A 13,283-nucleotide genomic window follows, 5' to 3' on the forward strand; every position below is an offset into this window, starting at 1 on the left:
GCCGATGGACCAGCGTCCCCGTCGTTGCCGGACCACCGTTGGCCACCAGTTGGGTTTTTGGATCAAAGTCGGGGCGTTTCCTGTATCTGGTTCTCCTCACGGATCCATGACTACAACATGTTGCTGCAAGTGCAGAGACGTTTGCTCTGGAAAGAACTTTAGAGCACATTCAGTGCTGCAGGATGAGGGGCTGGAAAAGGTGCCAGTTCTTTTCTCACTGCAGGGAACAGTTAAAAAAAACAGCTTAAACTCTGAAAACATGAGAATTATACAGATACATCATTGATTTATTGATTCAGTTGTTATCCAGAATGTATTAGAAATGTTCCTGTTTGATAAAAATGCAGTGAATTGAGATTATTTAACTACAACCTCTCCAGATTATTTACCTTCATCACAGTCTCATCACTATTTCTGATGTTTCCTCAGGATGGACGAGGACAGAGCAGAGTCCACAGTGCCCAGCTGTGTGTCCCTGAAGAGTGACCACTCCAAAGGTGTACCCATAACCTTCAGAAGTTCAGAGAAAATGTAAGAAAACTAAAGCATGATGATGTGTTTGTGTGCCAGCTGTTAGTCACATTAACAGCAGCAGGTTGTAAGTTTATTATTGGAGATGTTTAACACTTAAACCTCAGACAGTCATATAGTTACAGACTTAATGTGAATATTGTTGATTAGAAACAAGAATCAGGTTTAAACTGAAAGATGAATTCAGACATAAATGCTGGAACAATATTGAGTCTTGATCAGGTTTTTTCATCCTATAAATCAAAGTACTAATAGAGATGTGTTTCATAGTGAGAGGAGGGAGCACATCCTATCAAACTGGGACCAGTCAGCTCCACCAGGAGAGTCCTCTTGTTCACAATCTGGAAGCAGATCTGGAGATGCTGAAATGAAGCCCAAACAAAGTAAAATTGTTCAATATAAAATTGAACTTGTGATGTCATGAATTTGTAGTTGTGTTGATGATTTATTATAGATGGAAATCATTGGTTTACTTATGTTCAGGAGGTGATCTGCAGGAGGTGATAGAAGGTCATAAGATGAGTCTGAAGAGAAGATGTGAACATGTGACTGAAGGAACTAATGAAGCAGGAAGTGGAACCCTGCTGAACAAGATCTACACTGAGCTCTACATCACTGAGGGACAAAGTGAGGAGGTGGACACACAACATGAGGTGAGACAGCTTGAGATAACCTCCAAGAAGAACATCCAGGAAACTCCAATCAAGTGCCAAGACATCTTCAAAGTCTTATCTGAGCAACAGAGACACATCAGAGTGGTTCTGACCAACGGTGTCGCCGGCGTTGGAAAAACCTTCTCAGTGCAGAAGTTCAGTCTGGACTGGGCAGAAGGTTTGGAGAACCAAGACATCAGTCTGGTGCTTCCGCTCTCATGCAGGGAGCTGAACTTGATCAGAGATGAGCAGCACAGTCTTCTCTCACTGCTTCATGTTTTCCATCCAACATTACAGAAGATCAGAGCAGAAGATCTGACTGTCTGTAAACTTCTGTTCATCTTTGATGGCCTGGATGAAAGCAGATTTTCACTGGGTTTCAACAAGCATCGGGTCATCTCTGATGTCACACAAGTATCATCAGTTGAGGTGCTCCTGGTGAACCTCATCCAGGGGAACCTGCTTCCCTCAGCTCTCATCTGGATCACCTCCAGACCTGCAGCAGCCTATCAGATTCCTCCCTCGTGTGTTGACAGGATCACAGAAGTACGAGGCTTCACTGACTCCCAGAAGGAGGAGTACTTCAGGAGGAGGTTCAGTGATGAAGATCTGTCCAAGAGAATCATCTCACACATCAAGGCCTCCAGGAGCCTCCACATCATGTGTCTGATCCCAGTTTTCTGCTGGATCACTGCTATAGTTCTGGAGGACATGATGACCAGAGACCAGAGAGGAGAGCTGCCCAAAACCCTGACTGACCTCTACTCACACTTCCTGAGGGTTCAGATAAAGAGGAAGAAGCAGAAGTATGGAGGAAAGCAGAGACCAGAGGAACTGACTGAGGCTGACAAAGAACTCCTTCTGAAGTTGGGTCGGCTGGCGTTTGAACATCTGGAGAAAGGAAACATCATGTTCTACTCAAAAGACCTGGAGCGATGTGGACTGGACGTCTCCGAGGTGTCGGTGTACTCAGGAGTTTGTACAGAGATCTTCAAGAGAGAGAGTGTGATCTTCCAGAAATCAGTCTACTGCTTTGTTCATCTGAGCATTCAGGAGTTTCTGGCTGCCGTCTACATGTTCCACTGTTACACCATCAATAAAAGGATTATGGAGTCTTTCCTAAAATATTTGAAACCAAACCCTTTTTCCTGTTTTGTTGGGTTGTTAAATAACGATCCAGCCACATCTCTTGATGACTTCCTCATGAGAGCACTAATGAAATCTCTCAAAAGTAAAAATGGCCACCTGGACTTGTTTGTTCGCTTCCTTCATGGTCTCTCTCTGGAGTCCAATCAGAGGATCTTGGGTGGACTGTTGGATCAGATGGAGAACCACCCAGAAACCATCCAGAAGGTCCTCAACAACCTGAAGGAGGTGAACAGTGATGAAATCTCCCCAGACAGAAGCATCAACATCTTCCACTGTCTGATGGAGATGAAGGATCAGTCAGTCCATCAGGAGATCCAAGAGTTCCTGAAGTCAGAGAAGAAATCAGAGAGGAGACTGTCAGAGATCCACTGTTCAGCTCTGGCCTACCTGCTGCAGATGTCAGAGGAGGTTCTGGATGAGCTGAACCTGCAGCAGTACAACACCTCAGATGAGGGACGACGTCGCCTGATTCCAGCTGTGAGGAACTGCAGGAAGGCCGAGTAAGTAAAGATTTTTGAGGCCGGACATCGGCGTTTAAATCAACCGAGTCGATCATGTCAGGTAGCAATACCCTCTCCAGTGGTCATTCCTTCAATTCTTTATTTCCATTGCAGCGTCCATAAATTTTAAAAAAAACAATTCATTCAGAAATGTTCAACACTGGCTGGATATAAGTTCAAAGGTCAATCCAGACAAACCAACATAAGGCAGGAATAATAGGAGCCACAAGTTAACTGACTATCATGAAATTACTGTCATGTCATTAAATAACTTTTGTTTTTTTGTATACATCGTATTCAAACGACAGAAAAACACATTTTAACTAATGACACGTGACTATTTTGCTTCATTTGTTCAACGTAAAAACAGCCGGCCTCGTTGGTTTAAATGGGTGTTTTAGGTCTTTGTGGCGGTTCCGTTTGGAGCCTTTATGTGACCCACAAAGTTGTTTGACCCTTTCCACACCCGTTAGGTGGCAACTTCATCACTAGCAACAAAAGGTGCAGTGAAAATGATTTGAAGGAAAACAGGCAGATATAACAGAAGCTGAGGGCAATCGATGCAACCAGAGACTCTGATGTCATCGATCGGATCGCTGAATTAAGACTTGACGCACGATCGTACAAATTGTATGAAATGCAAAATATCCAAAGAGCCGATAGACAGATAAAAAGATGCACGTTTCTTTAAACCATTTGCTATAATCATTTTAAATATTGAGTAATTATAAGCTGTTCTAAAATAAGACAAATGTTGAGAATAATTCAGTTGCATTTCAGATCTGATGGTCGTTCAAACTGTTGCTCTACGGTGTTGAATTTAGCTTTTCCAGGAAATGAGCTACATTTGTGTTGAGGTAGATTCTCAGATAAGTTGATTAGAAATCCCAAAGTTTGACTCACTATTTTTGTTTCATGCACAACAGACTGTGTGGTAGTTTTCTTTCAAAGAGTCATTGGGAAGTTGTGACCTCAGCAATGACGTCAAACCCTTCTCATCTACGGGAGCTGAGCTTAAGAGAAAACGAAAGCCTGACAGATGCGGTAAAGTTACTGTCTTCTGCAATGATGCATCCAAACTGCAGACTGGAGACGCTCAGGTCAGGAGGCCTCTGTTGGTCCTTTCTAAATTTCTTTACATTTCCTGCTTTTCTCTTCATTTTCATATTTAGAAATGTGTTTTTATTTGCCCCATTTGTTGGTTTTGTTAGGCTGTGTTACTGCAATTTATCAGATCTTAGCTGTGACTCTCTGGCCTCGGCGCTGAGGTCCAATCCCTCCCATCTGAGGGTTCTGGAGCTGAATGGGAACCAGCTGAAGGATTCAGGAGTGAAGCTGCTCTGTGGTTTTCTCCAGGATCCTCTCTGTAAGCTGGAGACTCTCAGGTCAGCTTTCTTTTATCTTCGACATAACAACTCAACAATGAAAGGCTTCAAGATAAACTCCATTGACTTTTGGAGAAGAGAAGTGTAGTATGAATTTAAATGAGCCATAGAAAGTCAATTTTATAGATAGTTTTTAACTATGTTGTTGCTGTAATATCCCAGTTTATCAGTGGGGGGCAGAGCTCTCCTGACTCCAAGGGCCCTGATTAAATAATGAAATAAAATGAAATAATGATTTTGAGCAAGTGTAATATGACTTTTCCTCCAATAAGAGATAATTTCCTGCCATGATTCCTTATCCAGACTGGGTGACTGCAGTTTATCAAAGAACAGCTGTGACTCTCTGGCCTCGGCGCTGAGGTCCAATCCCTCCCATCTCAGAGAACTGGACCTGAGTTGGAACCAGCTGAAGGATCCAGGAGTGAAGCTGCTCTGTGGTGTTCTCCAGGATCCTCTCTGTAAGCTGGAGACTCTCAGGTCAGTCAGAGATGATCCAGTACTTTCCCAGGTGTAACTAGTTAGACAATAAATGTTTACATGTCTGATCTTTGTTATAAACGTAGTGTTACAGTTCTCGGAAAAAAGACCACACAGGACAGATTTGCAGTATTAAATTGGTTGTGGAAATCTGTCCCATGTGAGGATGGTCATCAATGACTAGAAAGGAAGTATCAGTTGTAGATTTGTCTTGTTTTATTTTAGGCTGGCCACAAAACCGCCCAAACATTCAGACAAATCAAAAATGGTTCTTCCTGTCTTTTAAAGATCAGAAGGAAAACTAGCAAACCCAAAAAGAAAGCTGCTGCAGTGTGCCATGCCCCTTCTCTACTGAGAAAACCCATCCCAAAAAAGAGAAAAGCCCAAGTGTGAAGTGAGCACCCTGTTAAACCTTGGTACCGAAAGCCTGCAGTCATTCTCATCTTAGGTGGCTTCATTCCAGCCAGAAGCCCAAACCTGCCTCCCTCTTAAAGGGGCAGCAGGTCAGTCCAACCACAGAAACCTTCATGAAGATCTGAAGCTTTCAGCATCCACAATTGTTGCACCTCACTTCGATTGGAGTCCAAATCAGAAGTCAACAAGTTGATTCTACACCGATTCTACACAATGCAACCGTTTTAAAAATGTTTCCATGCAGACGTTTTCACACATTTTTATATAAATCTGTTTGTTCATCGCCTCCTTCTTTTGTAATGATCATTAAAGAAAATGACCTCATTTGAGTTTTTCTCCTCACAAATATGACTTTCTATGAACGATGCAATAAAAGCAGCTTGCAATCTAAGACAATATGGAAGTATGTGTATATAATAGTAGTGGAAGTAGCTCATAAAATAATACATTTTCTCTTCTCATCGAATCTTTCTATGTTATTAAAGAAAAACCTGCTTTTAGTCAACAAAATCTAAGACATCAACCAAAAATCCTAATTTTCTATAATATAATATAAAACAGTAGAGAAGACTCTTTCTGCAGAGACACTGGTGGCAGGAATGCAGAAGTATCACCTGCTCAACTTGGAAGGTGGAACATAAACCACCAGCTGAGAAGGTCCTCAGCGAGAGGAAGTGGTGGAGAACCATGAAACTTGCTGCCAATCATTGTTGGAGAAATGTGCAGTCAGGGGAACTATGCGTCCAGACTATAGCCACCCTTCCAGCATCCAGCAGTGTCTAAAACCTTTGATTTGGTTTCACCAGAGAGTGTAGGGATTGCAGGGTCGCTGCAGCATCGCCCACAAGCTATCAGGAGTGGGTCGCTTTGTCCCAACTCCTGACAAGAGTTGAGTGCTATTGAGAAATGTGGCTTCACAAACTTGGAAGGTATTTTGACCTACACACACTTTACATACGGTGTAGATCTTTTCCAACCGCCCTGAAAGAACCCAAAATACGAACATACGGCAGATAAGCCGGTGCAGGACCAGAGGTTTGTTGCTTGTAAGCTTTGTTTTGCTCTGGTACATGTTGATTTTTATTTGTCTTCTCTCAAAATAATTGTTATTTTAGACTAAGAGGCTGCAGTTTATCCAAGACCAGCTGTGATTCTGTGGCCTCAGCTCTGAAGTCCAACCGCTCCCATCTGCGGGTTCTGGACCTGAGCCACAACACGTTGCAGGATTCAGGAGTGAAGCGGCTCTGTTCTGGACTGGAGAGTCCAAACTGTAAACTGGAGAGGCTCAGGTCAGTCTTCATTTTTCTACCTATATACCAGCTGCTAAGATGGTGAAGTGAGGCTGTTCTCAACACTGCTGTGATGCACCACATTAAAAAAATTCCTTGTAATATCGTGAATTCAGGTCCGACCCAACTAAGAACTAACGTAGGTTTAGTACTGACGCAGATAACATGCAGACCTGCACCGTATAACCTTATCCTGCATTTTTCAGATTGAGCAGCTGGAGTTTATCAGAGATCAGCTGTGGCTCTCTGGCCTCAGCGCTCAGGTCCAATCCCTCCCATCTCAGAGAACTGGACCTGAGTGAGAACAAGCTGCAGGATTCAGGAGTGAAGCTGCTCTGTGGTTTTCTCCACTTTCCAAACTGCCGACTGGAAACTCTGAGGTAAACACCATTCTCAAAAATGTCCATTATTCCATCCGAGGGTCCTCACACTTTCTGAGTGTGTGTGTTGTGCCCAGTTCCTTCAGGAGGGAGGGCCACACGGGGACCACTTATTCATGATAAATTGATTTAAGGACAATGAAAAAGCTGACAGATGGTAACCAAAATTAGACAAAACTACGTGAGGGTGCCTGGTAGACACCAGCCAAGGAGGAGGGAGATGGTGAGGGAGACAGGAAGTCATCTAAGACAGGTTGGCTGTTTCTGAAACCACCCCCTATACCCTACATAGTGTTCTCAATAGTGTGGACGCCATTTTGAAATAGTATCCGAATTGTTAGTGAGCATCGCTGTACCCTATGTAGTGCACTCAATGTATCCCACAATGCACTGCGAAAAGTACAAGCGAGCACCCTAACTCGGAAAATGTATCCACCCTAGCCCCCAGCCGTAAAGGCTGATGGGATACATTTTTTAACGTAATTTCTACTGTGCGGTTTGATATATGACATTTTTGGAAATAAGATTTTTTTTCAGTAGGGGTCCAATATGATCATCTTAAAATATTACAACATAAATGTGTAAAAACAAATCAATCAATCTTCACTGATCCCCCCCTCACTTAAAATTGTTCTTCAGAATCGTCTGTTCCTCACCAGGCGACAGAATCTCAGTAAAAGAATATTTACAAAGATGAAAAGTAGCTTTGATCCATTTTTTGATGAAAAATTGCTTTATTAAATGTTTTCACTATAGCAGAATATGACTTGAGAATGTTCCATCACGTCTTGGCTTGAAAATGTCAAGGGACACTAATTATTTTAGGTAATAAGTAATTATTATTGTATTATTATTGACATTAATATTTCATTTTATTATATAAAGTTAATTATAGGGTAAAATATTGCATTTTCAAAAAAATGATCGCTGAATGTATTTCTGACGGGTTAAAATAATTAAATGGACCTGGCCACTTTTCCCGGCGACCAGTTCGTAATTATTATGCGACACCATGACATAACTTTACGTGCACCGTAAATGACGCCGTTGTCTGAATACTAACTTTAAATTGAGTGAGCTACGTAGTTCACTCAATCCATGTCCCCCATGTAGTGAGTAGTGAACAGGGAGCGAGGGTGTGGAGGCGGAAACAGCCGTTGTGCCTTTAAAGATGAGCCACAGGTGAGATGGATCTCCATGATGAGATGGGAGGGAAAGAGGTGGGAGAACCTGGGAAGAGTGAGGGCCAGAACAATATATATTCTCCTTTGGAACAGTGCAAAGCTGAGAGGTTGGAATTGTGGTAATTACATATTACTATCATTTTTAACCTGTAACTAAATTAAATATTTACAGATCATGCCTTTGATTAACCTTTCAGATTAATACTGGTTTCACTTATAACCTTATAAAAGTTTCCCTTCTTTATTTAGATTAAGCCGCTGCAGTTTATCAGAGATCAGCTGTGACTCTCTGGCCTGGGCGCTGAGGTCCAATCCCTCCCATCTCAGAGAACTGGACCTGAGTCAGAACCAGCTGCAGGATTCAGGAGTGAAGCTGCTGTCTGATCTCGTAGAGAATCCAGACTATGGGCTGGAGACATTGATTCAGTAGCTGGTTGAAGCCAGTCAACTCCCGCTCATCTGCTGCATCACTCACTGACCACTGGTGAAGAGCATCTGTGGAAACATCTGCCGTCTACTCCGTCCATGGATGAAAAATTCATTTTTTAAAAAGCGGTGGTGGACTTTCAGGAGATCAGTTGATGGTCGACAAAGCAGAAGCAGCTTCGCCTTGAAGTTAAATTAGTTCCTGGTATCACACAATGCATCTTTATAAAGTTCTAAATGGCTCCTCGGCCACTCTTATAAGCATGAAAACATTCTCTTAATTGTCTCTTCAAATGTATTTATTATACGTTACTATTTACCGTTACTATTACTATTATACTATTACTGATTAGGTAGCCGTCATTCTTGTTGCGCATGTGTTTAATGATGTAGTGGCTCCATCCACAGCCGGCTTGATCTCTGCGTACAGCTGATGGCTCCTCCCTCTTCTTGTGGTTTCACAGCTCCACACAGACACCAAAGCTCAGAACTCAAATGAAGCTACTGATGCTTCTATATCTCATGTGTTTAAATGTTTCTGGAAACGTACTCGCAGCGCTGAGCCTCCAGCGCACCTGCAGCTCGTTACGCCTAAATCAGGAAGACAATAGTTAACAGCAAACGAAATAATTAAAATAAAAAGATTAAGCTCAGAATAAGCAAGGGATTGCGCAGTACACAGTCACAAATTCTCAATTTAATTTTTATACTTTTTTTGTGATTTTAGATTTGATATTTTCTTAATTTGAAACTTTACTGTGTTTACTTGTAACACAGTGTGTGTTTATCTGCTTTGTGTTATGTGACTGAGGATCAAAACATTTTTACATGTATTTTTTTGGCAAAAGGTAAAAAATACATTTGTGTAATTCTAATAGTTTAATATCATACTGTCGAAATGACATTTTGGGTAGAAATAAAGTTGATGAGTCCTTATATTTTCTGTTAAGTTTAAATGTATTTTTTATTTTACTCTTTATTTGTATATTTGAATGAAATTTTAACGCAAAATTGTCTGCTCCTTTGTTTACTTCTGGTTACTGTCGCTAATTTCCGGTCTCGTGAGCTAACTCTCGCTAGCTTGTCACTGACGGTGGTGGTCAGCGCAGCATCAGCGAGTCTCCAGCCCGGACGCGGCTCCTTCGTGCGTCCACAGAGGCTCCGTCTGTCTCCTACTGACTTGTATCTCTACATTTTGTCGTCGCTGCTGGTTGTCAAACGTTTGCTGGAACTTGTGGCGCTCGGCTGCCGGCGACGGCAACTATATCTGTTTTAAAGAAGCGGAGGAGACCGCGGAGGAGGTTCCGAGGATGAACCCTCAGTGCGCCCGCTGTGGGAAGATCGTCTACCCGACAGAGAAAGTGAGCTGCCTGGACACCGTGAGCTGGATGAGCCGGAGAAGCGTCCTTTTAGTCCGTTTTAGCGAGGATGACAGAAACGGGAACCTTTGGGCAGGTCCTGTGAAGTGAGACACGTCGGTGATTGAGAAGTGGAAGGAAAACGACCCTTAAATAGCTTTTTAGGACTTAAATGGCAGATATCACAGAAAAAGAGCTCATCAATAACTGTAAATGAGCCAGACTTGCTGGTCAAACCAGGCTTTTGTAGGGAATCTGGCCTCGTTTTAAGTTTTTTAAATGCATTTCTTTAAACTCTTAGAACACAGAGGAACTCTTTTATTGGGGGCAGAAAAGGTACATTTTTATCTGGTAAAATTCAGACAAAAGAGCACTAAATGCATGAATAAACTGAATCATGTAGATTCTCATGACATAAGCTGGAGCTCCTCCAGTTACAGCCCATAATGAGACTGCAACTGTTTCTGTGAAAGTGAACTTTTATACAGTTTACATTCTGCAGATTTCTGTCAAATTTCAATGCAAACATTCAGGTTAATCGATATAATAGAAATCTGTTACACATCATGGATCAGTCAGTAATCTTGGACAACAGCAACGTTTAATCCTGGATCACTGCTCCATATATTTAAATGAACAAAGACGGCTGATACTGATTTAAGACAGAATTTGTGCATTTTGATGATCACATTCATCGGATTTTTAACCACTGATGGAAACATCCTGATTCATTTAAATCAGGGGTGTCAAAGTCAAATGGACGGAGGGCCAAATAAAAAATGTAGCTCCAAGCCGAGGGCCAGACTGATCTAATGTTCATTGGAAAACTTTAAAATGACCGCATGTAGTCTAGTGAACCAAACTGAACCAACGGAAAACCTAACAAATATTTTACAATATGATCAGATAAATAAAGCAATAGTTCCTTATGGCTCTGTCAGTCATTTTTAATTTTCAAGAGGCACAAAAGACAAATTTGCTTTCTCTAAAAATCTCCATAACATGAACAGTAAATGAATGAAGCGGTATTATTCAAGGCACCATCAGTATATTTTCAACTGAAATATTTTTAGAACATAATTGGATTGAAATACAATAACATAAAGTGCAAAAATCTATTAACCAAAAACAACACTTTCTTCAAGGAAAAGGCACATGTGCAGTGAAAAATATTTAACTTTTAAACTTGAGCTGAGTAATAATTGTAAATGTGTTATTGCAGCTTAATGTTCACTTGTTTGAGGCTGATACTTGGTGGTGTCTCATCTTTTGGACGAGTTCATCAATGTTGGGGGTCCGGCTCTGAGCTGAGGAACTCCTCACAATTGAGTGAAGGTGTTCAGCAGGAAGTCGACTTCTGTGTGATGTTTTGTTCAGCTTCATCAAAGAAAGCAGTTGTTCCCGCAGGTCTGTGCTGCCAAACACAGGCAACGTTGGAGCAGCCTGGATGTGTGTCGGGGAGGAAACGGGCAAACTCCGCAGCACCCACTGCCCCATGTGTTGCCTTCAGGGCATCACTGCATTGGAGCTCAATCACCTCCATTTGGAGCTTTGGTGCTGAGCTTTCCACCTCAACCTCAAATGGACGGCTGAGCAGTTCAAACCTGCTTTTTGGTGCTTTGAAGTCAGTGACTCGGCGTGGGAAGTCAGCGGCGAGAACACTCATTTAATCAGCAAACTGTGCTCGGGAACACACTGGTAGAGAGCTTCTCTTTCAGGGTCTGGCAGCTGGGAAAGTGGCTCAAGTTTCCTTTGTGCATCTGTGCCTCCCACAGAGTCCGTTTGGTTTTAAAGGCCTTCACTGTACTGTACATATCAGAGGGGACACCACCCCGACCCTGCAGCTGCAGCTTCATTGCATTCAGATGACTCGGAATGTCCCACAGAAAAGCCGTTTCACACAAGAACCTTTGGTCTGGGAGTTGAGTTGTGTCTTTCCCTTTGCTGTCCAAGAACATCCGATCTCCTCAGGAAGCTGGAAACATCTGTGCAGCACCTTTCCCTGGCTTAGCCATCGCACCTCAGTGTGATGGGGCAAATCACCACGCTGCGTTTCCCACCCGCTCAGAAACGCCTTGAACTGGCGCTGAATTAAACCTTTGGCTCTGATAAAGTTCACTGCGTGCGTGATGGTGAACATTCCATGTTCCATGTTCAGGGCTTCAGCACACAACGATTCCAGGTGTATGATGCAATGATGAGCTGTCAGTTCAGCCGTAACGTTTTCCTCCTGCATCTTCTCCCGTATCTTGGCCACCAGTCCACTCCTGTGTCCACACATGGCAGGTGCTCCGTCTGTTGTCCAACCCACCAGTTTTTCCCGAGGCAGCTCCATCTCATTTCCACATCTTGACACCTCTTCATACAAATCCTGTCCTGTGGTTGTGCCGTGCACAGGACGCAACGCCAGAAACTCCTCTGTCACGTTGAGGCTGGAGTCCCCTCTAATGTCGCTGCTCTCATCCACAGCCAGGGAAGATGCCATGAAATCTTTCCCCTTTTTCTCCAGCTGCTCTTTTAGATTGAGGGACAACAATGGTGTTTCTGCTCAGGCTCCCGTTTCAAAAGAGTTGCCTTTTGTCTGGGCAAACTTGCTCACAAACTTTAAGCATGCAGTGTTTGATGAAATCCCCCTCTGGAAATGGCCGGGCTGATTGAGCGATCTCTTCTGCCAGAATCAAACTGGCCTTGACAGCAGCCTCGCTTTGAGATTTGGCTTTTCTGAACAGAGCCTGTCCAGATTTGAGGCCTGGTTTTAATTCCTCAACCTTCTGTAGCTTTTGTTCCATGTCCATATTCTTGTCTTTGTCCGCGTGTTTAGCTTCATGATGCCGTCTCAGATGATATTCTTTCATTACCGCCACCCTTTCTCCACACAGAAGACACCCAGGTTTCCCAGCTGCCTCCGTGAACATGTACTCCCACTCCCACCTTGTTTGAACCCCCGGTTCTCAGTGTCCACCTTCCCTTTTGCCATTTTATGGGTATCTGAAAGTTAACTTTTGCTGTTATGCTAATGACTACTGATAAATAATGAAATGAAGCCACCTCCCGCTCAGACTGTCACCGTTGCATTGTGGGAAATGTAGTATTGGCCTGTGTAAAACATCTGCGGCCTGTGGGCCGGTTCTAATAATAAATCAATATCATCCCGGGGGCCATAGAAAACCCTCGACCTTGACTCTGACATATGAGCTTTAAATGATTTCTTTTGACTCCCATTTATTTGGCTGTTTGGATATCATCTTTGCTAGTGTGTGTGTGTGTGTGTGTGCGCGCGCACGCTCTATGGAACTGGCATAAAGGATGTTAAAATTAGTCTAAATTAGTCTAAATTAAATAAAAATTCATCCATTCATCATTCCAAACAGGCGGTGTTTGAGGCTTTCCATCATGTTGTACAGGGAAGCCAGATCCTGATACTTGATGTTCAGTGACTTGGACACCTGAGGGAGGTCTCCAGAAGTTCTACTGAGGAATGAAAGAGTGGACGGGTCAGTTTTAGTCTCTTTATAAGCAGCTGGTTTATTGGGGAAG

At 42.9% G+C, this 13,283-nt stretch overlaps 1 pseudogene; it reads right to left on the minus strand.

Annotated features, from left to right (window-relative positions):
• Nucleotides 1-10,976: 10,976 nt before the first annotated feature.
• On the minus strand, nucleotides 10,977-12,723 carry LOC115251323 (general transcription factor II-I repeat domain-containing protein 2-like; annotated as a pseudogene).
• Nucleotides 12,724-13,283: the final 560 nt, after the last annotated feature.

The sequence above is a fragment of the Takifugu rubripes genome, chromosome 10 (genome assembly GCF_901000725.2).
Source record: "Takifugu rubripes chromosome 10, fTakRub1.2, whole genome shotgun sequence".
Lineage (NCBI taxonomy): Eukaryota > Metazoa > Chordata > Actinopteri > Tetraodontiformes > Tetraodontidae > Takifugu > Takifugu rubripes.